General features: G+C 50.6%; 1 long non-coding RNA gene across 2 annotated transcripts; it reads right to left on the reverse strand.

The window, feature by feature from the left end:
• Window positions 1-750: 750 nt before the first annotated feature.
• Window positions 751-15,414, reverse strand: LOC147355271 (uncharacterized). Of its 2 annotated transcripts, none has more exons than XR_015143963.1 (3): window positions 15,169-15,414; window positions 5,671-5,866; window positions 751-1,752 (listed from the first exon to the last, which is right to left on the reverse strand). It is a non-coding gene; the product is annotated as an uncharacterized LOC147355271 (long non-coding RNA). The 2 variants fall into 2 exon arrangements; XR_015143962.1 differs by having other exon boundaries at window positions 4,246-5,866.
• Window positions 15,415-25,960: the final 10,546 nt, after the last annotated feature.

Here is a 25,960-nt window from a genome sequence, read left to right on the forward strand (position 1 = left end):
ATTTCATGGCTGCAGTCACTATCTGCAGTGATTTTGGAGCTCAAGAAAATAAAGTCTGTCACTGTTTCCATTCTTGCCCCATCTATTTGCCATGAAGTGATGGGACCTGATGCTATGATCTTTGGTTTTTGAATGTTGAGTTTAAAGTCAGCCTTTTCACTCTCCTCTTTCACTTTCATCAAAAGGCTCTTTAGTTCCTCTTTGCTTTCTGCCATAAGGGTGGTATCATCTGCATATCTGAGGTTATTCATATTTCTCCTGGCAATCTTGATCCCAGCTTGTGCTTCACCCAGCCCGGCGTTTCTCATGATGTACTCTGCATAGAAGTTAAATAAGCAGGGAGACAATATGCAGCATTGACTGGGGTAGGACTCCATCCTATTTTTCTTAAGGACACAAACAGCACTCCCATTGTCCATTGCTGCCATTGAGAGGTGGGGTTCCAGTCCCCACCCTAGGTAGAAGTGATGTCATGTGGCTCCTGGGGCTAGGTCATGCAGGTGAGACTTGTCTCTGAGGTACATGGTCTCAGAACATTTACCTTCCCACTGTGAGGAAGACCAAGCTGTGCACAGAGAGGCCACATGGGTTCAAACTGAGGCCCCAGCCAACAGCCAGCTCTAGCTCACCAATCTCCCAGTTCGTGCCAAGCCATCCAACTGATGCCCTGTGGGACAGAGATGAGCCCTCCCTACCAATCCAGGCCCAAATGCATGTTTGTGAACAAAATAGATGGTTGCTATCACTGTATGCTGTTAAGTGGTTTATTAGATATGCAGCAGCCCCCAAGGAGGCCTCAGGTGGAGGAATCGAGGGCAGGGACTGGGAGCTTGGATAACAAGGGATAGGGCTCCTTCCAGCATACTTGGTGGCAGGATTGGGAATCTCCTTAGCTGCCTTCCAAACTAGCATGGCGTCATGGCTGGGGGCCAACTGTCTGGACCACAATACAGAGCCCAGAGCCTCTGCAGGCCTGGACCAGCGCCCTGCAGCATCCACAGGACTGCGCAGGACTAGCATTCAACAGTGCCACCTGGTGGCACTAGGCCCTATCCCACCTGCGCTCTCGTCTGTCCAGCATTTGGAAACAGGGCTTTGCTCCTTTGAGCTGACTTCCCACCCCCTACTACCACTGTGGTTTGCGGCAGCTGGGAAAGCCTCCAGAGAGATACAACAGACTTACTGTGACCACAGTGAATCATATATCAATCTGAACTTGCAGAAGCTCAGTTCAGCTGGGTGGGATCCAGTCCCAGATGGCTCATGTAACTGAAGATTCATGTAACTGAAGATTCATGTAACTGAAGGACAGATGGAGCTTCAGGCATAGCTTTATCCAGGCACTGAAATCATGCTGTCAGGAGTCTTCTCTCCCCAGCTCTGTCCTCTCTGGGTTTGGCTTCATCCTTAGGCAGGCTCTCTCCATGAAGTGGCCTCTGGAGGTCTTTCTCTCTCAATAGCTGTGGCAAAGATCCTCCGGATGCATCTGACCTTGCCTGACTGGGTTGTGTCCTCTTTCTTGAACCAATCCCTGGGCCAAGGGGTGGAATGTGTGGATTGGCCAGGAGACAATGCTGGAAGCAGATAGTGAGGCTGACCTCACTCTCACAGCCTGGGTACTGAGAGCTGGGGGTGACTCCCCCCAGGAAGCTGTGCTGCTGGCCCCCTCAGGAGGGGCACTGAATTCTGGGAGGATGAGACACAGGTGTCCGTTACACAAGGAATGAGGTCAGCTGCCTGATGGATGGTTAGCTGGAAACAAAGGGAAGATATGTCATTTTCTGTTTTCTGCACTGGTAGATGGTCATTGCTGCCATTTCTCTCTTGTTGGAAACAGGGCTTCCTGCTCCATCTGCCAGACACCAGAGGTGGGAAGAGTCCATGTCCACCTCTACCCCTGTTTCTCCTCCTTCCTGATGCTTTGGTCCCAACGGGGTGGGACCAGGCCCTTCTGTGTGTCAGCTGAGGGCTCCTGCTTATACTACTAATGACAATGTCCCCAGGAAAGTCCTTGGGGCCCCCTTACCTTTGCACTTCATGTAGTCAAGGAACAGAAGAGGTCAAGAGATGGGAGGAGAAGGTGATTCTCCTTCATGGCTATGGGGGCTCCTTGGCAGAGCCTAGCCTGACAGCATACTCATTAAGACCAAGCATAGCCTCCTAGTTGCTTAATTATGGGCTTCATTAAAAGGGAAGATCAATAACCAGGGTAATAAAAGCTCGAAGATAATGGAAACAATTAAACTGCTTTGTCTTAGGTGACATAAAAGGATACATCTGTCTGATGAATCCTTCCTTGAAGCCAAGCTTCCTGGCTCTTCCATATGGGCAATTTGGGTTGAATTAAAAATGATTGTATATCCAGCACAGTGTCAAGATCACAGACGGAAGCTTCTGGAAGGGTAACATGCCCACTTTGACAATTTCTCTGATTTGGGAGTGAATTCCTTGTTTGGAGATCAGTCCCCACGGAGGAAACCACAGAGAGCCCATCTGTGTCATCTGTGTCCACGTGGCCTGTGTGTGACCTTCCATCTTTCATTTATTCAACAAACATTTGTATTCTGAAGATGCAGTGGTGGGTGGGGATGTCCAAGTGGCCTTCCACTGTAGCAGGAGAGGCAGATGCTAATCGAATAAGGACATGATTACATTTCTGTACTCTTTGCTAAATGCTCTGAAGGAAAGCACATGGGACTACAGAGAGAAAAACAGGAAATCCTGACATGCTGGGAGGGAGGCTAAGCTCTGAAAGATGAGCAGCAGTTAAAGTGATGGAAGGGAAGCAGATGGAGCAGAGGGAACAGCAAGTGCAAAGGCCCTGAGGCAGGAGAGGAGCCACGTTCAAGGAACCACATCCACGGAACCACGGGAGGACCGGGCAGTTAGAGTACAGTGAGAAGGGGGAAGAAGTGCAAGATTGCTGCACTGAAAAGGAAAAAGGAGGAATGAGTTTTTCTCTTTCCCTTTCCTGAGAACAAAGAAGATAAAGAGAACAGTAAGCAGGCCTGAATATTCCTAGTTTTTTTTTTTTTTAAACTTTAATTGCTCCTAACTTTGCATTCTGTAACTAAGTTTGCTTTTCTGCCCCTAACTTGGCAGGAGATACAATTCACATTTTTTCCTTTGATTCTATGCTAAATACATCCAGTATCTGGTGTTTTCCCTTACAACACCATTCTCCTTATAGTTATATATCAGGAAGAAGGGTGCAGAGACACCAAACTGCCAGACTCAATGACTAGGTTACTGAAGCCAGTTTATGATGGTCTTTGAAACTATGCAAGAGGAAGAAATCAAGATCCTCTCACCTTTGTTCCTCATCACTGACTCCTGACTGTGAGCCCTTGCCTTATATAAACCCCTAGACTCCTCATGGAGTGGGGGCACAGTTCTTGAGGCATGAGCCTACCATGTTCCCCTCTCCACCAGCTAAGAATAAAAGCCATCTTTCTATTTCCCCCAAACTCTGTTTCCATATTTTTCATTCAGCTTCAGTGGGCAGAGAAGGCCAAGATTTTGGGTGGCAACAAGTTGAGGTGAGGGGCAGCAGGCCTGGATCCCCGGCCTCTTGGGGACAATAGCAAGGACATGGATATTATCCTCAAAGCAGTGGGGGCTACTAGGACTGTTGCCGCCAGAAGCAAACATGTGGATAAGAAGTCCCATGAGGACAGAGGGGTAGGGGAGCCTGGAGAGTGTGAGATATACTCAGCTGAACCTCAAGGTACACTCTCGAGAACACTGGGCTCATAGGAGCTCTGCTGCTTCTCCATCCACAGGGATGGCTCTCCAGAAGATGTGATGGCAGAAACAGCAGGACTGGAGTGATTCTGCAGATGAGGGGGGAAGTGGAGGTGTGAGTTAGGGAAGGCTCTTCATCCAGTGGCCACACCTGAGGAGACCACCTGCCTGGATTACCCAGGGACCCATCACTCCCTCGGCACCCACTAAACAAACACAGGGGCTTTCTCATGAAGCAGGTCACTGGATTACCTGAGAGGAGGGAGACAGAACTTGACAGGTTCCCAGGGACCCAAATCATCACCCAGTGGGAAGCAGGGCTCCAGAGAGGTCAGCCCAGGGGGTGAAGGTTTGGTCTTGACACCAGCAGCTGGACAGGGCTCAGGCAGAGAGGATAGCTGGGTCGGATCTGTATTCCATGCCAAGCCTTCAGGGTCCCTGAGCTCTGGGCTGTCACAACGTGGGGACAACTGATGCTAGGATGACTGTTCTTTGGTTTACCTATGATCCATGGGCCATTCTCAGGTCAACCATGATTTATTTGTCCAAGACCTATGAAGGCCAAACATGTCTCCCAGCACATTCTTCTTCCTTTGTTAGATGTGTCTTCTCTGTCTCCACTTGTGTTATTCTAAGGATGGCTTTCCACCAAGTGCACCTTCCACCTGGGAAGAGAGGACTTCCTGTTGGACATCTGCCTGGGAGAGCAGGCATCACTCTGTCACAGATGATTGGCCAGGATGTGTCACATGACCACGCTTTGCTGCAAGGGAGGCTGGGAAATGTAGTTTTTATCTGGGTTCTGTCACTAGGTAGGGGACCCAGAGGAGAGATTTGGAAAATGAACTGCTCTCAGACTTTGCCATAGAGACCCAGTCTGTGGAGTGTGGGTTTGGGGGTTTGACATGAAGGAAGCAGGGAGAGGAGAAAGTTGGCAGAGAAAGTCAAAGAAGCCAGGGTATGAGATGGAGAGGGGCTTGGCAGGACCCACAACTCTGGTTTCCATGACCCAAGGTGCACTCCATTCTTCTCCAAGTTAGAGTTCATGAGGTAATACATACTGCATCCAACTAAATGAGTTCAAGTGGGGTTTCTTCCACTTACCAGAAACAGCCTGAACAGCACGTGTGGCCAAAGGATTAGCCCAGAGCTGAGGCCCTGCACCCTCCTCTGTGACTCTGCAGCTTCCCCACCTCCCCACCCCAGTCTGATGTCCCAGGCTGCTTTGTGGAATTCCCACGGTGGGTCCTGCCAGTCTGGACTCTGCTCGTCCCTTTCAAAAGGCCCTTTACCTGACCCTCACCTGTTACCTTCCTCTGCACCAACCTGGTACCTCAGAGTCACACCTGTCTCCACCTCTCAGAGCCCTTTCTGTTCTAGAATCTGCAGGGTTCCTCCTCTTTGGGGAGAGTGTTTGATGAAAGCTTTTCTTTGTTTCTTTTCTTCTTTTTTTGGTTTGTGTTTTTAAAGGACTGAAAGCAAGCTGTTATGTGTCACGGGAACATATGAAAGGAAGCGTGTATTTTCCACACACAGTTGCTCCCAATCTCAGACCCCAGGAATGCAAAGTTTTAGAAAGTAAACACCAATGGATCTGAGATGGAACGTTCCAGATGGTGGGGCTGAATTGGTGGGACTGGCTCCCTTGGAAGTTGGAACATTCCCCACTGAACAGAAGGCTCCTGAGTCACTCGCTGCAGTGCCTGGGGAGCTCCCACCTCTATTCTCCTTCTTCTTCTCTGAATGTCTCCCCAAGAGTCCAGCAGAAGCAGAGAAGGACCATGAGACTCAGATCCAACCTCCAGCATTCCTGCCTCCTTGGGGACATGAAATATGGGTGCCTGGGGCTGGGTGGTTCTTCCTATGAAGGAAGTGAGGTTGAGTGAGAACCTGTGGGCCGCAGAATGGTCCTGGCTGGATTCCCACCTGCAGGTTCATGCAGGATCACCAAGTTTCCAAAATTCCATCCGCTCAGGGGCTGCTGGTGAGTGGGGACTGTGGACCCACTAACTTCTTCCAGCTCACCAAGTTTTCCTGTGATCAAAGTTGAGATGGTTCCAGAGTCCTCGGAGATCTGGTAGCTTCAGGGCACCCACAGGGTAGGGTAAATGAAAGATATTTCCTGCATATCAATAAACAAATGATGTTGCAGCCATCAAGCCATCACATTACAGGCTCCCCAACAGCAAACCCTGAGGGAACTCAGGATGGAGGCAGGATGACTCCCATCTAGCAGCCAACAGCTGTTGCCACCCTGATGGTGCACCCTGAGGGTACTCAGGATGAGAAAACACAGGATACTGGCCTCAGATAGCTGAAGTGCATATCAGAGGAATGATTTCAGTGAGCCCAGACTTTGCATCTTCCCGTACATGGAAAAGTGCTAAATCCCTTAACTTGAGATATCTGGTTTTCCTTAATTAACAGTACTCTTTTGATGTTCCCACTACCAGATCTTTGTTGCAAAAACTCTTACATATCCTGGCCCCTCCCTTGCCGCTTCAGAATTTTCTGAGAGGCTGTGTCCTGGGCTTGTGTCCTCAGTTTTGTCAGCTAAATAAAACATAGTCTCAACTTTTAGGCTGTGAATTTTTTCAGTTGACCTTAGGGTGCAGGGGCTCTGTCTGCTTTTAAATATGTGGGGAGATCACCTGGGCATTATATGTTAGAGACCAATGGAACCAGACACTTTTTCTAAAGCTACTTTTATGTAAGATTGAGAACATTTAACACCGAAGAAATGTCAATAGTTCGCGTCAGGTTTCGATCCCATTGTTATGTTTACTGGGAGCAGGTTTAGGATGTTGATGGGGGGTGGTGTGAGGGATCTGAGGACCCTTGGCAGCATCGTGAGGCCAGACTTTGGGAATTCTTGAGATGGCTTGGCCCCAGATGGCATGCAGGGGTCCATCCCCGGGCGTGTGTAGGTCTCACATGTGTAGGTCACAGACTAACTGAAAGGACTTCAGGTAAATCGAAAGTTTCATCACACACGATAGAGAAGGAAGATGTCTGTAAAGGTCTGTGTTTTCAGGTTCCTTTAGCTTTGAGTGGTGAAAAATAGACTTGAACTACCTTTGGCAAGGAAGGGATGTGTTGAAGGCTGCCTCGGGGACCCAGGCAGGGACAGATGGCAGGGCTCTGGCTCTCCCAGTGCAGCCTTCAGCTCTGATCCCTCACTACAAGGGGCTCCCTCCCAGGGAGGACAGGCTAACAACCCCAGTCTCAGTGCCCTCACGGTCTAGAGGCTCACTCTGGTCTCTGCCCTTCCCCCCAACCCCGTACTCCCCCCATGCCCCCGCCATGGAATAAAATCCTCAGGAGAGCACTTATGCTGGGCTGGGTCAATCTGCATGAGTTATGTGTGGAGGTGGAGGCTGCTCTGGGGCCATTTGGTGGGACGGAGGGAGTCCCCAAGGGAAGCAGGTGGGCTTTCTTGCATCCAACATCTGCTCTGCCCCACTACCCTCCCTAGTGCCTGCATCTGCTGGCTGGGGCACCATGGTCTTTCCTGAAACCAATCATAGTTGTTCCAGGCTTCTCCAGTGATTGTGCCCCATCTCCATTCACGACTCTGAGCTAAAGGATCAGTGTGCCTCAGCCTGGACAATTAGAGGTTGTGTTCCCCTACATATGTGACCCCTCTAGAGAAGAGGACTCTGGGATGACAGTCCCTGCTGGGCTTGGCCAGGCACTTCCAGCCCCACAGAGGTGAGCTTGGCCAACCTGAAGCCAGTGTGGAGGAGCTGTGCTGAGAGAGATGTGTGCTCCTGTTACTATTTTTGGGTCCTTGATCAAGCCATGCCTGAACCCCACATGCCTCTCACTTCTCAGTTACAGGAGCTCATAAATTTCATTTACTCTGCTCAGGCCCCTCCAACTTGGGTTTTCTGTTATTTGTCACAGATGAAGTCCTGACCAGGAACTTCCCTTGTGTTCCAGTGGCTAGGACTCTGTACTCCCAATGCAGGGAGCCCAGGTTCAATCCTTGGGAGGGGAACTAGATTTCACATGCTGCAACTAATACTTCACGTCACAACTAAAGATCCCGCATGCTGCAATGAGAATCAACAATCCCATGTGCCGCAACTGAGACCTGGCATAGCCAAATATATAATAGTTCTGACCAACCCACCAAATACTGCCTCAGAGCATCACATCAGCAAATGCCAAACATGCTAGCTGCTGGGAGAGTTACACTATGAATTCTCAGAAGCTTAATACAAAAACATTTACTGCATTAAAAGCTCATGTCTCTCTATAGACAATGGAATATTAGCCATAAAAAGTGAAATAATGCCATTTGCAGCAACATGGATGGACCTAATGATTATTACACTAAGTGAAGTAAGTCAAACAGGGAAAGGCAAATTGCTGTATGATACTACTTATATGTGGAATCTAAAACATGACACAAATGAGCTTATCTAAGATACAGAACAGACTCTAGACATAGAAAGCAAAACTATAGTTACCAAAGCAGAAAGGAGCTAGAGCAGGGGTAAGTTTGGGATTAGCAGTACACACTACTGTATATAAAATAGATAAACAACAAGGTCATACTGAATAGCACCAGGAAATATAGTTAATATCCTGTAATAAAGCATAATAGAAAAGAATATAAAAAATAACTCCTCTGTCCATGGGATTTTCCAGGCAAGAGTACTGGAGTGGATTTTCATTTCCTTCTCCAGCAGATCTTCCCGACCCAGTGATGGAACCCAGGTCTCCTGCATTGTAGACAGACGCTTTACCGTCTGAGCCACCAGAGAAGTCCATATATATATGTATATATATTAATAAATATATATGTGCATGCATGCATGCAAAGTTGCTTCAGTTGTGTCTGACTCTGCAACCTGTGGGCTGTAGCCCATCAGGCTCCTCTGTCCATGGGATTCTTCAGGGAAAAATACCTGAATGGGTTGCTGAGCCCTCCTCCAGGGAATCTTCCTGACCCAGGGATCAAACCTGCACATATTATGTCTCCTGCATTGGCAGACAGGTTTTTTACCACTAGCATCACCTGTGAAGCCCCTACATGTCTATATATATAAATAACTGAATCACTTAGCTGTACACCAGAAACTAACACATTATAAATCAACTATACTTCAATTAAAAAAAATGGTTTTAAAAAAAAGTTCCTGTTATTATCCAGAGTAGGTCACCAGGGGCTGGTTGGCAGGGGTGGCTTGATCCTGAGTGGTCATGGAGAGACCCAGGACCCTCCCATGTCCAGCTCTGTCCTCTGACCTCTGAATCTTCTTCATTCAATCAGAGGTGGGACAGAGCCAGGATCAGGTCCAGGCCTGGAAGGGAAGTGCATTGTCTCTGCTCACACACCATTGGTCAGAACTCAGTCACATAGCTACACCTGGCATCAGGGGAGTATGGGAAACATAGTTCAGCTGTGTGTCCAGGTAGAGGAGGAGAGAAGGCAATCTCCTCCCCCTTGATCTGCCCATTTGTGGGTTTGTTCCTTGACACAAGTTGAACATACCTCCTGCCCCTTCTCAACCCGTATGTCAAGCTGACCTGCCCCAAATTTCTCACCATTCAACCCTTATTACGTAGCATTCCACACCTGGGGCATTCTTAGACTAACAGAGGCACGTGGAAGGTTCTGAAAAAATCTGGTCACGTTTTTGTGGAAAACATTCGAGGCACACATCAAAGGGAAGCTGTTCCCACTGATAAGCCGATAGATCAAATATTTCCAAGTGGAGTGGCGGAGGCAGACTTGTTTGCGTTATTGAGGACGTTCATGGCTGCCTGGAGAGGGAGAGAAACTTAGCAGTCATTTCAGAGCCTGAGCTGCTTGATGATGACCCTTTGGGAGTCCTGTTTTCTTTGCGGCTAGCGAGCTTTAGAAGCCAGTTTGCAGAAATTCCGTCTCTTTCTCTAGGCTGGTCCAGAAAACGTGAAAGGATAATAATCAGAATAACACAGAGTCTGAGGCCCAAGCCCACTCATAGACTCACTTCTCGCATATGTCGGTTTCTGTATTTCTATTCCTGCCTCACTTCCTTCTTCCCTCCTGCGCTAGCTCAGGACCTGCAGCAGCTCTGGAACTGCTAGGCGTGGGGATACTGGCAGGAGGAGTGGAGATTTACATTCATCTGCTTGAGAAAGAGTTTCTTTGAGAAGGAACATACGGTACTGGTTCAGTCACCATCCCTGATCCTCCTTCCTGCAGGGACACAGAGTCTAGTCCTGGGGGCCGTGGGGACGTCCATGGAGGAGAGAGGAAGGAAGAAGAGGGGGCATTCCTGGGCATTGGACAGGGTCAGGGGAGGGATGGGGACCCTTGGTTCTTGGCTTGGAGACTCGGGGCAAGGCAGCTAGGAGTCTGAGGGGGTCTCACTCATGATGCAGCAAGACAGTTAGTGTACCTACACTGTTTTTACATCTGCTTCTCATTATTTTCAGTGTCTGTAAGTCAGTCAGTCTCTTGGTGCCAGTTTCACCTATGAAATTACTGGAATCTCCACCTTATCTGGGCTTCCCAGGTGGCTCAGTGGTAAAAAATCCACCTGCCAATGCAGGAGACATAAGAGACATGGGTTCGATCCCTGAGTGGAGAAGATCCCCTGGAGGAAGGCATGGCAACCCACTTAAGCATTCTTGGCTGGAGAATCCCATGGACAGAGTAGCCTACAGTCCATAGGGTCGCAAAAAGTCAGATACAACTGAAGCCACTTAGCACACCCACCACCATATTTATCTATTATAGCAACTGAGACCCTCAAAAGAAGTGAGCTCTGTAGTGAAATCCCCCTGCTTCTTCTCTCCCACTCGTACATCTCGAGCGATTTCTGTCGTGGCCAGTGTGTGTGAACTGCGTATGGGAAGCAGGTCCAAACTCTCTCTCTTATCTTTTCACCTTCAGACTTTTAACATCCATTTTACAGATGAGAAAATCTGACATTTGTTTCTGGGACCAGTACTTCTGAAACAACAACAGAAAAAACACCGTACCCGGGGAGCTGACCATCTTACGATGATATCTTGGTCACGGAGGGCTCCTTGGCATGAGGGGCAGGGGTCTTGGGTTTTTATTGACTCCCTGGGGCAGAGGGACTGAAATGGTCCTGTAATCTCACTCCCATGGCTGCCTCTAGGGTTGTGTCAGCATGTCTGGGGGGCCACCAAGCTTTCCCAGCCTTAACACCCAAGGAATCAGTGCTCACCCCCAGAGGGGCAGAGTCGGCTTAGCTGAGAATCCTGGAGGACAGACCTCCGCATGGTGAGGTGGGGCCCAGGGTCAGGAGAACATGCTGGCTTGCTCAGGAACCCCATTTTGCTCAGGAACCCCAACCAGAGCTCAGTGGGTGGGGGCAAGGCAGTGCCCAGACCCCAGAGTGTCCACCTCCTACAGATGTTGAAGAGACAACTTGGGTGACAGCTTGTGCTGTTCAGAGTAAGAACACGTGCCCCATTTCTTGGGGCAGGAACTTGAAGCTGAGAGGATAAGGTGACCTTTGAACCCTGCAGAAGCCAGCCTGGGCTGGAACATTTCCAGAAACATCTTGAAGGAAAGGAATGGAATATTTCAAGGCTGTTTTGATTTTTAAACAAATATTGATTGATTGATTGATTTGGCTCCCTCAGGTCTTAGCTGTGGCTTGTGGAATCTTCGTGCATGATGCATGGTCTTTTGTTGCAGTGCTTATTCTCTCTAGTTGTGGTGCTTGGGCTCAGCAGTTGTGGATCGGGGGCTTAGTTTTACCATGGCATGTAGAATCTTAGTTCCCTGACCAGGGATCGAACCTGCATCTCCTGCACTGCAAGGCGGATTCTTAACCACTGGACCACTAGGGAGGCCCCCCTAAAGCTATTTTGACGTTAAGTGACAGAAACCCAACTCAAAATGGCAGAAGAGCAGATTTATTGGTCATGAGAGTGGATTCAGGGATGACTCAGTATAGGGCCCTGGGGCCTCCTCCCCTGCCCATCCCCTGCCTTCCCCTGCTGAGCTCTTTACTCTCAGCCAGGCTCCCCAGTTGCTGTGAAGATGATCCCCAGCCGCTCCTTACCCTTAGCCCATCAGATGTGCAAACTCCTTGGGCAAAAAGCACCATTAGCCAGTCTTCCACAAGCAAGTCCAAGAATTGAGTTGTGCTGACCTGTTGTGCGCTCAGTGTCCACCTTCCAACAAGCCCCTGGGCCAAGGGCATGGAATATATTGACTGACTAGAGGGACCCTGGACTGTTTGGAGCTGGAAGTGGGGTCTACCTCACCTCTCAGTGGATTGAGAATTGGTGATTCCTTGAAGAAATCTTGGATGCCCAGTCAGTACCAGACAGCTATTACAGAAAACAATGGCAATGAATATCCTTCCATAGCCAGACATGGAGCCTAAGTGAGATGCACCATGTGAGCAAATTTCACCAACATATCTTTCCGAGGTCTGTGCAAGATGGGCGTTCTTAACACAGTATTCCAACTCCACCCTCACCCACCATTGCTCTCACCGCCCCCACCAGCTCTGACCCAGTTGCATTAACTAGTACATGCATGAGCCAGCAACACTTGGATACATTGAAGGAGCTCCAAACAGGTCAGAGGTAAAGAAATGAATCTGGTGAAAGAAAAAGAGAGTCCCTCTGTGTGTGTACACACGCCTATGTGTATGTAGATTGGTGGAGGAGGTGGAGATGATGATGGTGATGGTAATGATGACAATGATGGTGACAGAGATAGTGATGCTAATGGTGATAATGGGATAATGATGATGATGGTGATGGTGATAACGATAGTGGTGATGACAATGTTGGTGATGGTGGTGTTGGTGGTGATGATGATGGTGAAGGTGGTGGTGATGGTGGTGATGTTGATGGTAATGATGGTGATGGTGGTGGTGATGGTAATGATGGTGATGGTGGTGATGGTGGTGGTGATGGTTGTGATGATGATAGTGGTGATGGTGATGATGATGGTAATGATGGTGATGGTGGTGGTGATGGTGATGGTGATGGTGATGATGGTGATGGTGGTGGGTGATGGTGGTGTTGGTGATGGTGTTGGTTATGATGATGGTGGTGGTGGTGGTGATGGTGGTGATGATGATAGTGGTGATGATGATGGTGGTGGTGATGGTGATGATGATGGTAATGATGGTGATGGTGGTGATGGTGGTGGTGATGATGGTGATGGTGGTGGTGGTGATGGTGGTGGTGGTGGTGGTGGTGGTGATGGTGGTGGTGGTGATGGTGTTAGTTATGATGGTGGTGGTGGTGGTGGTGATGGTGGTGATGGTGTTAGTTATGATGGTGGTGGTGGGTAATGATGGTGGTGGTGATGGTGATGTTGATGGTGATGATGGTGATGGTGGTGGGTGATGGTGGTGTTGGTGATGGTGTTGGTTATGATGATGGTGGTGGTGGTGGTGATGGTGGTGATGATGATAGTGGTGATGATGATGGTGGTGGTGATGGTGATGATGATGGTAATGATGGTGATGGTGGTGATGTTGGTGGTGATGATGGTGATGGTGGTGGTGGTGATGGTGGTGGTGATGGTGGTGGTGGTGATGGTGTTAGTTATGATGATGGTGGTGGTGGTGATGGTATTAGTTATGATGGTGGTGGTGGTGATGGTGTTAGTTATGATGGTGGTGGTGGGTAATGGTGGTGGTGGTGATGGTGGATGTGATGATGATGGTGGTGGTGATGGTGGTGGTAACAATTTTGCTCTTGGTAAAGCAGATTTGAAAAGGGGTAAGGGTTCTATAAAGGTGATCCAAAATTTAAAAGGTAAAGTAACAGACTTCCCTGGTGGCGCAGTGGATAAGAATCCTCCTGCCATACAGGGGACATGGAGGTTCAAACCCTTCTCCAGGAAGATTCCACATGCCTCAGAGCAACTAAGCCCGTGCACCACAACTACTGAAGCCCATGAACCTAGAGCTTGTGCTCTGCAGTAGAAGAAGTCACCACAATGAGAAGCCCATGCACCACAGTGAAGATTAGCCCCTGCTCTCTGCAACTAGAAAAGGCTCACACAAAGCAGTGAAGAACCATTGCAACCAAAAAAAACCAAAAACCAGGTAAAGTAACCGACTGAAGTGGGCCAGATGGGAATTGTGGCAAACTGGACTTTGCACATCCTTCTAAAAGGAGCAGTGCTTGCTCAGGCCCATCTACTTTTTCCATGAGGAAACAGGAGCCCTGTGTGGTGACGTCTCTCAGTACTTCTAGAGACACCAGAAATCCTGTTTAATGTGAAATATTCTGATTTGCAAATATTGGCAAGATAATTCAAGTTTTTGAAGAAATGTTAGTGAATAGAGAAAACAGATCTGCTGAGAACACTTGTAAGCACTCTTTAAAATGAAGCTGTAGTGATGGAGGCAGAGAAAAATCAGCAGGGCTTTGGGGGCAAGAAGACCCTTAACCTCTACCGCCCCAGTCCAGGGAGGCAGTGCAAGGTCTCTCCCAGGGCTCCAGCCTCCGGGGACTCCATGATCCCCCAAGTCCATCTCCCTCTTATTTCCAAGGCTTGGGGGTCCAGACCCCAGGGTCCCCAGGGCACCCTCTTCTCCCTGCCTCGGTGGGAATCATGGGAGTATGCTGTGTGGAGAATCTGGTGTTCACACTGAAACAGAGCGTGTTTGGGAAAACTTAGTTCCACAGAAGCCTGTAATGGAAGCCTGTGGGAACACTCACACTTATGGAGCAATAACGGAAAACTCTCTTGCTGTTTTCAGGAAAATTTTGGGGAGTTTCACTACAAAGCTCTCCGAGAGCACCCTGCTCCCACTTCAGCCCCTTGAGAGAATAAGGAGGACATAGAGCCCTGAAAGGGGCTTCCCAGGTGGCCCAGTGGTAAAGAATCCACCTGCCGATGTAGGAGACGCAAGAGATGTGGGTTCAGTCCCTGGCTTGGGAAGATCCCCTGGAGGAGGAAATGGCAACCCACTCCAGTATTCCTGCCTGGTGAATCCCATGGACAGTGGAGCCTGGCAGCTGCAGTCCATGGGGCTGCAAAGATTTGGACACAAGTGAGTGACTGAGCACACACCCACAGAGCCCTAAAAGATGATCTTCACTGGGCTGGGCTGAGAGGAATGCCCCTTCCCTGGGCCATGGCCAATAAAGGAAGGAACTCTGGGTTAGGGAGATGGCAACAGATGAGCTGGAGTTTACTTGAAGTGGCAGATAAAACAGGCCAGAAGCTGGGGGCTCCATTTTCATCCTGATTAGTAATCAGCGATGGCTGATGTATTAACACACTGGGTTCCTCCACAGGGCCCAGCCCTGTAATTTACCTTTTACACTCATTCATTCTTTTTTTTTGTAGCCCCAGACTTTAATTAGAGGAGGAAGGATCTACTAGAATAAGAAAAGGTACAGTGAGAGTGGGAGCAGAGGAGCCTTAGCTGGCGGGAGGCCTTGGCTGGGACATTCTGGAGGACTCACCTGCCCACCTCTAGCGCAGGCACTGCACTGACAGACGAGGAGAAACAGCGGCCACTCTCTGCTCACATCGTCATGAAGCACGTGAACTTGTGGCATAAAATCTCCACCTCATCAGTCTGTTCCACAGCAATGCTGACCTGGATGGAGCTGATGGAGCCCTCAGTCAGAACTTCTCCTTCTTCCTGCCAACGGTCATGGGTGATAGCAGGAGCTCTCGGCTACTCCTGACCTCCTCTTCCTGCTTGCTGTGTCCTTCTGTGACCTGGGAGGAGCAATTCTCCAGGCCGAGGGCAGCCTGCAGTGTGGCCCACAGTGCCCTCAACTATGCATGGAGAAAGTCAGTCATTGCAGGTACTGGCTAGGCTGGAAAGCCTACGTGTGTTTATTCTTCAAATCTCACAACCTCGGCTTCCCTTGTGGTCCAGTGGATAAGAATCCGCCTGCCAGGTTAGATCCCTGGTCCAGGAAGATTCCACATGCCCCAGAGCAACTAAGCCCGTGGGCAACAACTACTGAAATCCTAGAGCCCGTGCTCTGCAATAAGAGAAGCCACCACAATAAAAAGCTCACACACCACAACCAATAGTAGCCCCTGCTCACCTCAACTAGAGAAAGCCCATGTGCGGCAACAAAGACCCAGCTTGATCAAAAACATGTAAATAAATAAAAACACATTGTTTCTTTTCTATTTAAAAAAACTCACAACATTAGGTAGAAAGCAAGCTCTGTTTCTCAGTCCCAGAAAGGGAGTCGAGAGCTGAAGTGCTCCGCTCAAGGCCATGAGCTCCTCATTGGCTATCGTGGGTCACACTGTGCGTCCCCCTGCATGCTAAGTCCCTTCAGTCCTGTCTGACTCTGTGAGACCCTGTGGACTGTAGCCTGTCAGGCTCCTCTATCCAAGGGATTCTCCAGGCAAGAATACTGGAATGGGTTGCCATGCCCTCCTCCAGGGGATCTTTCCAACCCAGGGATTGAATACATGTCTCTTATGTCTCCTGCATTGGCAGGCGGGTTCTTTACCACTAGCACCACCTGGGAAGTCCGCATCATACCTGTATTCCCCCCCAAAACGCACACATTGACAGCCCAAACCCCAGTGGCTCAGAATGTGAGCCCACTAGGAAATAGGATCCTTGCGATGTAATTAGTCGAGTTAAGATGAGGTCGTACTGCAGCGGGGTGGGCCCTAGTCCGTGAGACTGGTGTCTTCAGAAAAAGGGGAGGTTTCCCCTGGTGCGTGTCTGTGCACCAGGGAAAGGCCTACATGGAGATAGGGGCAGAGGAGATGAGGCGCCAAGCCAAGGACATCAAGGACTGCCCGCAACCCCTGGGGGAGCCTTGGAGAACCGGCCCTGAGACTCTGCATCCAGGAAGCTACCTCCTCCAGTGAGGGGGCTGTGGGCCATTCCGTCAGCAAGCTCTGCGCACTGGCTGCTCCCCAAAGCTGCGTGAGTCTCCGAGTTGTGGAGATGACGGTTTCCACACGCAGAGCAAGTCCCAGTGAGCAATTTCCTTTGATAAAGTCGTTAAGAAAATTATATGTAGTACTGAAATTATATAACTGTTATTACAGCTTGTTTAAAAATTATTTAGATTTAATTGATCAATTAGATTAAATTATATAGTAGTGAAAGCTGGCAAAGCCCCAGGCCGGAGCTCGCAGAATCGAGAAGCCCACGCTCCTGGCTCCGGAAGCCTTGAAGCAGCACAAATTTTTTTTTTCCCTAATGAAATTGTTACAGGTTATTTTAGATGGCTTGTGTAGGATGACATGCAGGGGGCGTTCCTGTTTCTGAATGGCCTCAGGACATCCGGGTTGGGGGGGTCACATGACAAGGCTCACGGTGGTGTGTGCACCCTGTAACCACAGCGTTGGCAGTCACTCTATGATGCACACCCAGCAGAAGGCATCCAGGTGCAACCCCCACTGTTTGTCTGTCTTCCTATTTTCCCACCTTCTCAGGACACCCTTGCAGATGGCTGAGCCCCTGGAGATCCAGAGACCACCGTGGGGAACACTGGATGGCCAGCTTTCTGACAACAGGTAACTCTGTATACAGGTGGCCCCGGTCGCCCCCACCGCTGTGATCTCCTTCAGCAAAGTCTCAGACCTGGGGCCCACATTGCCGGTTCCAGTGACCATTGCCTGGAGCATCATGGGTGAGCCCATGGGGGACACATGTCTGCAAGTGTGTGGGGCCATGTCTGCAGCTGCTGCTGTGGGCAGAGGACAAGTGAGGTCTGGGAGCATCCTCTTGTCCATCTGCTGCCCGCCTAGGTACCCCTTTGGCCAAATATGATCTCATTGGGTGGGCAATGGGAAGAACTGCACAACTGTTTTCTTTTCCAGCACAAGAAAGCATTGATTGACCCTAAAAATTAACTCAGAGCTATGACAGGGCAGGAAGACTGGTGTCCTTCAAGGCTTGGAACAATTCAGCCACCCACACTCTCTCTCTGCTGTCTGCTCCAGCGCCCCCTTCTCTGTTAACTCAGTGAGTAATTGAGGGTTTGATTAGAGCTCACTGCCAGCTCACTTTCAGCAGCATCCCAAGCTGGCCCCTTCCCCTCCTTTCTGGATCTGTATTTGCAGACACCCCGAAACTCCAGCAGGGCAACTTCTCAGAGGTAAGCCCCCTGCCTCAGGACTAGGTCCCTACCCTGACAAGAGCTTGTTAGGGTCCCCCAGAGACCCTCAGATCCTCAGCAGGGGTGCTGGTCTGGGGTCAGGTCTATGCTGGCCACCCCGTGTGTGTGTGTCCGCTGGCTTCTCTGAGGAACTGTGCAGCTCACCTCTCCTCTGTCCCAGGAAACAAGTGCCAGGCACTGTCCCCACCCTCAGGAAGCCCAGAGTCTGAGCTGGAGGAAAAGCCAAGACACACACACCCGGGACCCTGAGATCCTTCTCTGTGACGAGAACAGAGAAGGACAGTGAGAGAGACAGATTGTGGGGGCTCAGATGGGGGTCAGGGCACGCTTGGGGGTGAGGACACTGGAGTTGGGGCCTGACAGGAGAGTCAGATGAACACCATGCACAGCGGTCAGCAGCTCAAGGGCTCCTGGAGCTAGGCCTCTGAGACAAACAAGACAAATAGCTTGTGGGGATGTAGACTCCCACTCAAGCATTCTTCCTCCCTTTATGCACCACAGAAGGTGCATTGACACCCACCTCTGCACTTTGGAAGTATTCTCCCCATCCACTGGTTCTTGGGACTGTTCCAGTTGGCGAGAAGAAAGCCAGAAGCAGGGCAGTGACAATGACAGCACCTGCCCAGAGCTGGTTGTCCTGGAAGGCGCTCAGAGATGTCTGATTTATGAGCAATGCATACAAGCATTTGGGACCAGGTCACTCCTTCACACTAAATGAAATGAAAGGCAGTGGCTGGGGCACGGTGTCCAAGAGCACACACAGGTACAGACCACGGTTGTAAATCCTCCAGCTGATGGCTCTGTTCTCTGGCCTATCTTGGGGAAAACAGAGTTGGGGAGACTGCCCAGAGGGGAGAGGAATGGCAGAGCTTGCAGGGGAGCCCACCTCCTACCCCGACTCCCACTGCATGGCTCCTCAATGTCACCAACAGTGCTGAGCCTTCCTGCCACCAGCTTGGACAAAGTGCTTGGGAAGTAAAGGTCCTTTTGTGATTCCTGGGGAGACTCTCTCTTAGAACTAAGAAATCACCTCTTGGAATCACAATACAGCTGGGTTTGTATAAGAAAAATTTTGTTAACAAGCTCCAGTCGCAGTCCAACAATCCTAATCAAAACAGGAAAGGTACTGATTTATATAACCACGGGTTGTATGATGGAACCAGGGCTTCAGGAATAGCTGGATCCAGGGGCTTAAATGATGTCATTACAATTTACACGTGTGTGTGTGTGTGTGTGTGTGTGTGTAGTCTATTATCATTATTCTCAGTAGTTATATTCTATAAAGCCACTGCAAATACTGAATTAGTAGATCTGAACTATTGTTCTTAGGGGTAAAACAGAGTTAGGTTCCTGTGAACTTCTGGGCTTAGCATTTTCATCAACTAATCAACGCATAACCTTACTTATATATGTTTCTGTTTGTGCACTAAGTTGCTTCAGTTGTGTCCAACTCTTGGTGACACTATGGTCTGTAGCCCACCAGGCTCCTCTGTCCATGCGATTCTCCAGGCAAGAACACTGGAGTGGGTTGCCCTGCCCTCCTCCAGGGGATCTTCCCGACCCAGGGATCTCTTACATCTGCATCTCTTATATCTCCTGCATTGGCAGGCAGCTTCTTTACCACTGGTGTTAAAGATACTTTAATCTGTGTTGTTTATTCCGGAACACGGGCCTGGTGTTCATAGGCTGTAATCACTCCAGAACAAAATCCATCTAATATGCATTTTCTCAGTGGCACGTCACAGCCTTCTTATCCTTAAGACACCGGATGACACTTCAACTCTGTGCTTGGGGCTGTTTTAAACAGTGAACTCACTCACAAAAAGCACAAAAATGGAAAAAGCATGGCCATAAACAGACACGAAGAGCACTTGCTTAACAGTCCCAGAGCTGACACAAAATAGCAGCGTCACCTGGCTTCACCCCTGCCAGGAACATGCACGTCGGGGCCAGTCACATCTCTCCTGCTCAGTCACGTTCTGAGTGACTAGCAAGAACCATGGGTATTGATTGTGGATTGATAGATGGTATTGATAGATGGATTCTACCAGGCAGGCACATTTGCAAGTACAGAATCCTTCAGCTGCGGGGAGTGAATGCATGCATGTGGATGAATGCATGATGCATGGGTTACTTACACTCTGTGTTTGTTTGTGTTTATTTCCCTCCTCCTCCCCCTCCCTCCAGCCCTCGGTTCTGCTGCCCTGGGTGCTGATTATATTCACAGGCAGGCTCCCTTCTGGAATTGCTGGCAGGACCTCCAGATGGACATCTCATTTTCTTAGTGACCCCAGCAGAGACAGAAAGTGCAGGCAGCCCTCCAGCCACAGCCAGGCGGGCATCCCGCCGCATCCCAGACAGAGAGTGAGTCAGCCCATGTGATCTGGGTTCTGGTTTCTGGGCCCATGGATTATAGGTAGGGAGAGTCTGACATTAGCCCACCTTCTTGTGGTCATTGCATGGAAAAGGGCCTTGTTTCTGGGGAAGAAAGGGCCATGCTGGCCATAGTGGGGAGGGCATCTGGGGCCTGAATGCTGGTGTGATGGGGAGCAAGGGGTTAACAAGGGGCCCTTGTGGGGTTGAGGTTGGGCAGCCGGATCTGTAGCCTCTGCCGGTGTCTGTGGTGTGAACACTACTGCCGTGACCAGTTTCAAGCCCCCCAGTGTGATGTCAACCAGCGACCAGAGTCCTGAGAACTGAGTGATTGGCTCCTGGCCTGACTGTGTTCCCACTTACTGGGCAGCTTCTCCAGGTGAAGAGCAGGCGTGAGCCCCGTGGGGTCTCTGGAGAAGCTGCCCCGGGTGTCTCAGACACAATGTCAACACCCAGCATTTAAACACATGCTGCTTCTTGCTGACACTTAAACATTGAGAAATTCCACGTGGAATTTGAAACTTCTAGTTTTCTTGAAAACTTTGGAAGCTCTGACAACACTGGGGCCACAATTGGCCAGCCATGAGATTTGTGAATCCCTGGCGCTAGCGAGGACCATATAAACACCAAGTGAGGGACTTCCCTGGTGGTACAGTGGATGAGAATCCACCCGCCAATAGGGAATATGAGTTTGATCCCTGCTTTGGGAGGATTCCACGTGCTCTGGAGCAATTAAGCGCCTGTGCCACAACTACTGAAGCCTGAGTGCCTAGAGCCTGTGCTCTGCAACAAGAGAAGCCACTGCAATAAGAAGCCCGCACAGCATAACTAGAGAGCAGCTCCCGCTTGCCACAAGTAGAGAAAGCCCTCATGCAGCAAGGAAGACCCAGCACAACCAAAAAAAAAAATCAAATGAAATAAAGTCACTCCCCTCCTCCCACCCCTGCAGACATTCCCTGTCTAATCTCATGATGGCAGGGACCACCATAGACTATACAGGAAAACAAGACTTCCTTCATTTATTCTGATGTCAACTGTTACTGTTTATATTTGAAGCGTGTTTTAAAGTCTGCATACGTGTTTCCTGAGGGCTGAAAACCACCGGAGTTTTATCCTCTCATCTTCAAAGCCAAGACCTGGGTGTCAGAGGGCTGGTTCCTCCCGGGGCTCTGAGTGTTTCTGGAGTGGGCGTGGTCCTGGGTCTGTGTATCACACACTCTGGTCTCTGCTCTGGACTCTCCTGGCCTCCCTCCTGTGGGCCCCGTCCCGCTTTCTCTCCTCTCTTAGGGAGTTGCCGCAGCTGCAAGGCCCACCCTAACCCAAGATGATTCATCTCAAGATCCTCACTCCATCTGCAAAGAATCTGTCTCCAGAAGTTGTCACCACAGGCCCCCGGGGTTGGCACGTGGACATGCCTTTGGGGGGCTGCCATTCAGCCCACTGCAGTCAGAGGCCACTGGGCCCCAGGCTGCCCCTCATCTCGTTCTCCCACTTCAGTAAGGCCCCTGGAAGGCAGTGCAGAGGCTTCAGAGGAGAAGCCATGTCTTCCCCCTACCCCTGCTCCCGGTCTAGGCTCGGGGTCACCCGAATCCCCAGGAGAACAACAAGGCCCCCCTCCGCCCCTTCTTCCTGGACATGAGTGTGCACCTCTTCCAGGGAGAAACCTGAAGCACAACACCCGCAGTTCCTGCCACCAAACCCAGCCCTGCCCTTGCCTCCTTCCTCTACTGGGGGGCCACCCAGCGTCCCCTGCCAGGGAGTCTCCTCCTGGCTTCGGAAGCCCCACCCTCTGGCAGCACCTCCACCCTCTCTTAGCTCTCCTGCAAGTCCAACCTCTCCGTGGAACACTCCCCAGCCACACAGAAAACGCCCAGGTTTCTCCTCCTTTGATGAGCTCTCACTCTGCTCCCCGCCCCCTGGACCACCCGCTGCACCGCAGAAAGCCTGATCTTTCATGATTAGAACGTGCCCCTCCCATCCAGGACACATTCAAGCCCTGCCATGGGCCTCACATGTCTGGCTTCCCTGCCTTGTCCCGAACGCCCCTTATCCCTTTCTTGTGGAGGCTCATCTGCTGCAGCCTGTTCTGGTACCAGAAGGTTCCCTGACCCCACGTAGCACCCGTCCTCACTGAGCCCTCCTGGGATGACCCTTACCTTCTTCACCTGTCAGGGTCCCCTGTTCTGCCTCTTCCTCCAGGGAGCTGGGGGCCCCCGCCATCTACTCAGATCCCCTCTGCTGTGCACAGTCACCAGCTCTTCCCTCCGCGCTGGATCCGATGTTCTGTGTGACTGAGGCTGTGTCTCCAGCTTCTGAGGGTCGAGCAGTGGTGGGTGTAGGGTTGGGTGGGTGGCGGGGGGGTGGTGGCGGGGTCTGTATCTGGTTCAGTGAAGGGGCTGGGCCCCCTCTGCTGGTGCTGGGGCCCCCATGGCTCCTCAGGCAAGGCTAGGGCTTCTGCACTCAGATGACCTGTGTGGGGGGCGGTCACAGCCACTCTGGGATAGACATAGACTGCATGATGGCAGCACAGGGAGGGTGGGGTGGGGGGATGCTCATGTCAGGGGGCCCTTGAGAGGCGCTGGGCAGCCTGAGCCCAGGATTACGGAGACATGAGCGATGCGCCTGAACACAGGCCGCCTGAGAGGTGAGTCCACTTTCAGACCAGGCTTCATGTCTCCACGGCCTGACGACCCTTCCAGGCTGTCAAGGTTGGACCCTGGCTCCCGATCTCCAGCCGTACCTACTCAGGGCATGGGAGGCTTCAGATGCGGTCACTTCCACACAGCCCAGGCATGGCGCCCATCCTCTGTGCTCAGAAGAACCCAGATCAACCCAAACATCAGGCTTTCATCCCGAGACGGTGCGCTGGGGCCTCACGGCCTCTGACTCTGGCCTTCCTTTCTGCGAAGCACATTTGGTGATCTGTGCAAACCAGCATTTCCCCTGCCTACCTGGCAGCGCTGCCCACTCCTGCTGAATCAGTCAGGTCCTCACCATGAGAGGGAGGCACACAGGAATGCGCACACACAATCACACACACCACATGTGTGTGCAAGCACATACAACACACCTCCACCCTCAATACGCCCCCCACATACACACACCGCCCACTCAAACACATATACACATATCTGATAAAAAAGGGGTCCCCACCCCATCCTGAAACAACACTACAATCTCCTTGCATACCTGTCTCTGTTCACATTTTGGAAGGACAAATTGCTAGGCATGGTTTTACTGTCAAAGGTGAGGTGTAATTGCAGGGACTTGGGTCGGCGTTGCTAAGTCACCCCCAGAAAGTGCCCACTTACTCTCCCTGCAGGGGAGACGCAGTCCCCACCCCGCACCCTCCCCACAACCTAATGCTGTTCTTTTAGCCCCAGTCAGATTAGTGGTTGCAGAGATATTTTATGGATATTTTATTTTGGATTTCTTTGCCAGAAAGGCTGACTGTTTCCCCATAAACATGTTGGCCATTTGCCTTTCTTCCTTTGTGAACTGTGTTTCTAGGCTGGGTGCAGGCCTTCCTGTAGGATATAGGGCAATGCTGGCTCAAGGACACAGTCAGCTTGGCTGAGACATTCCAGCTGCACCGCAGAGAGGGCTCCTTGGCACTGGGGCTCCTTCCCCCTGTTTTCCTGCAGGTGCCAGCCTGGTCTGAAGGCATCCCTGCCCACTTTGGCTTTCTCCCTCCCTCCCTCTGCAGGCACTTCTTCCAGTAGATATGCTGTACCTGTCATCTTGGCATGGAACTGTTACTCTTATACTGCCTTCAGGTATAGGTTGATCCAGGAGCTCAATCACTGCCTCAGGGTCTTAGCTTTTCCCAACCCAAGGTTCCAGTTTCCCTGGGGCTTGGCTGCCTTGTCCTTTAGGTTATTTCCCTGCAATGGCACAGTTTGCTCCAGGGTCACAGCTCACAGTCCCCCAAATCTGTTTTTCCTGGCCACTAAAGCAGAAGTCTCGGGTCAACTCTGACCAGATCTGATAGCTCAGCCAGTGTCCATCTGTGAGTTGACCATAGTCACCAGCACAATGCACCATCTGATTCACCTACCTGATGCCTGCCTGGTGCCAGGGTTGACCCAAGACTTCTTGCATGACCCAGTCATGCAAGTCCCTGGATGAGGCTGAATGAGGGGACGTCCTCCCAAACAGATACCATTTCCAGAAGAAGGGGTGATAGGTGAGTAGTGAAATCAGTGAGTCTCCAGTCAATCTCCAGTTGCCCCTGCTAAAGCTGCCTTGCTGAGCAGCCAGCGGGCCTTTTAAGATAGTTCCTGTTTTCACATGTAGTTTAAAAAGAAGACTGTGTTAAGAAAATGTGTGGTGTGGGTGTGTGTGCATGCAAGTACAAAGGAATATGATTCAGCCTTAAAAAAGGAAATCCTGCCATTTACAATAACATCAGTTCAGTTCAGTTCAGTCATGTCCGACACTTTGCAACCCCATGGACTGCAGCACGCCAGGATTCCCCGTCCATCCCCAACTCCCGGATCTTGCTCAAACTCATGTCCATCGAGTCGGTGATGCCATCCAACCATCTCATCCTCTGTCAACAACATGGACAGACTCAAGTAGCTAAGCCAGACCCAAAAAGACAAACACTGTAAGATCTCACTTACAGGTGGAATCTGTAAAAAGCTGAAAACATACAAGCCAAGAGCTGGACGGTTGCTGTCAGGGGCTTAGGTGGGGGAAACGGGGAGATGCCGGTCATAGGGTACACAGTTTCAGCTGCAAGATGGGATCTGATGTACAGCATGGAGACTACGGTTAACAATACTGCATTGTGTACTTGAGAGAGTTTGAGAGAGTAAATATTAATTATTCTCATGGCATGTGTAGAATGGTACTGACATGGGGTGATAGATGTGTTAATTAACTTAATTGTGGGGATTGGTTCACATTGCTTACACATCAAATCATCAAATCATCATACTGCACACCTTAAGTATCTACAATTCTTATTTGTCAATTATACCCCAATAAGCTGGGAAAGGAGCTTCCCCAGTGGCTCAGTGGTGAGGAATCTGCCTAACAATGCAGGAGGTACAAGAGACATGGGTTCAGTCCCTGGGTTGGGAAGATCCCCTGGAGGAGGGCATGGCAACCCTCCTCCACTCCAATATTCTTGCCTGGGAAACCCCATGGACAGAGGAGCCTGGCGGGCTACAGTCCACGGGGGTTGCAAAGAGTCAGACGTGACTGAAACGACTGAGCATGCGCAGCACACAAGCTGGGAAAACACCTTAGCTTACTGTGTGAGTGTTCTGTGTCCATGTCCTTCAACTCTGCCCTGAGGTTGGAGCCGCAGGGTATGCCCCCAGGAGAGGGGCCCTTTCCCACAGGCCTGTTCTTCACTCCCGTGCCACTGTGAGTTCTCGAGCTTTCAGGCCACGAATGTCCAGGCTGAACAATCCTGGCCTCTCAGGGCTGTGGGTGGTGTGAGGCCACTGTCAATCACTCACCTGAGCCCCGTGCTGCCCTGAGAGCCTCGGTCCATGACAGCCGGCCTTGGCGACTGCATGGGTAACACTGAGGCTGTCAGTCACCCACTGGTTTGCACTGGGGTGGCCCCCCGCAAAGGCTTCACACCTCCCTCTGCTTGGACAAGACCTCACGAAGGCTGGGTAGTGAATCCACTGGGAGCCGTGTGTCCCTGCAAACCGAGAACAGTGTATTTTCAAGTCAGCCTGGGTTATTAGAACCTTTCGAAGAACCCAGTAAGGGTGGGCTGACCAGCTTACAGGTCTACTCTCCAGGCCTG

This window comes from Bos grunniens, chromosome 17 (genome assembly GCF_055505025.1).
Source record: "Bos grunniens cultivar Pamir isolate PY7600 chromosome 17, Bosgru_T2T1.0, whole genome shotgun sequence".
Lineage (NCBI taxonomy): Eukaryota > Metazoa > Chordata > Mammalia > Artiodactyla > Bovidae > Bos > Bos grunniens.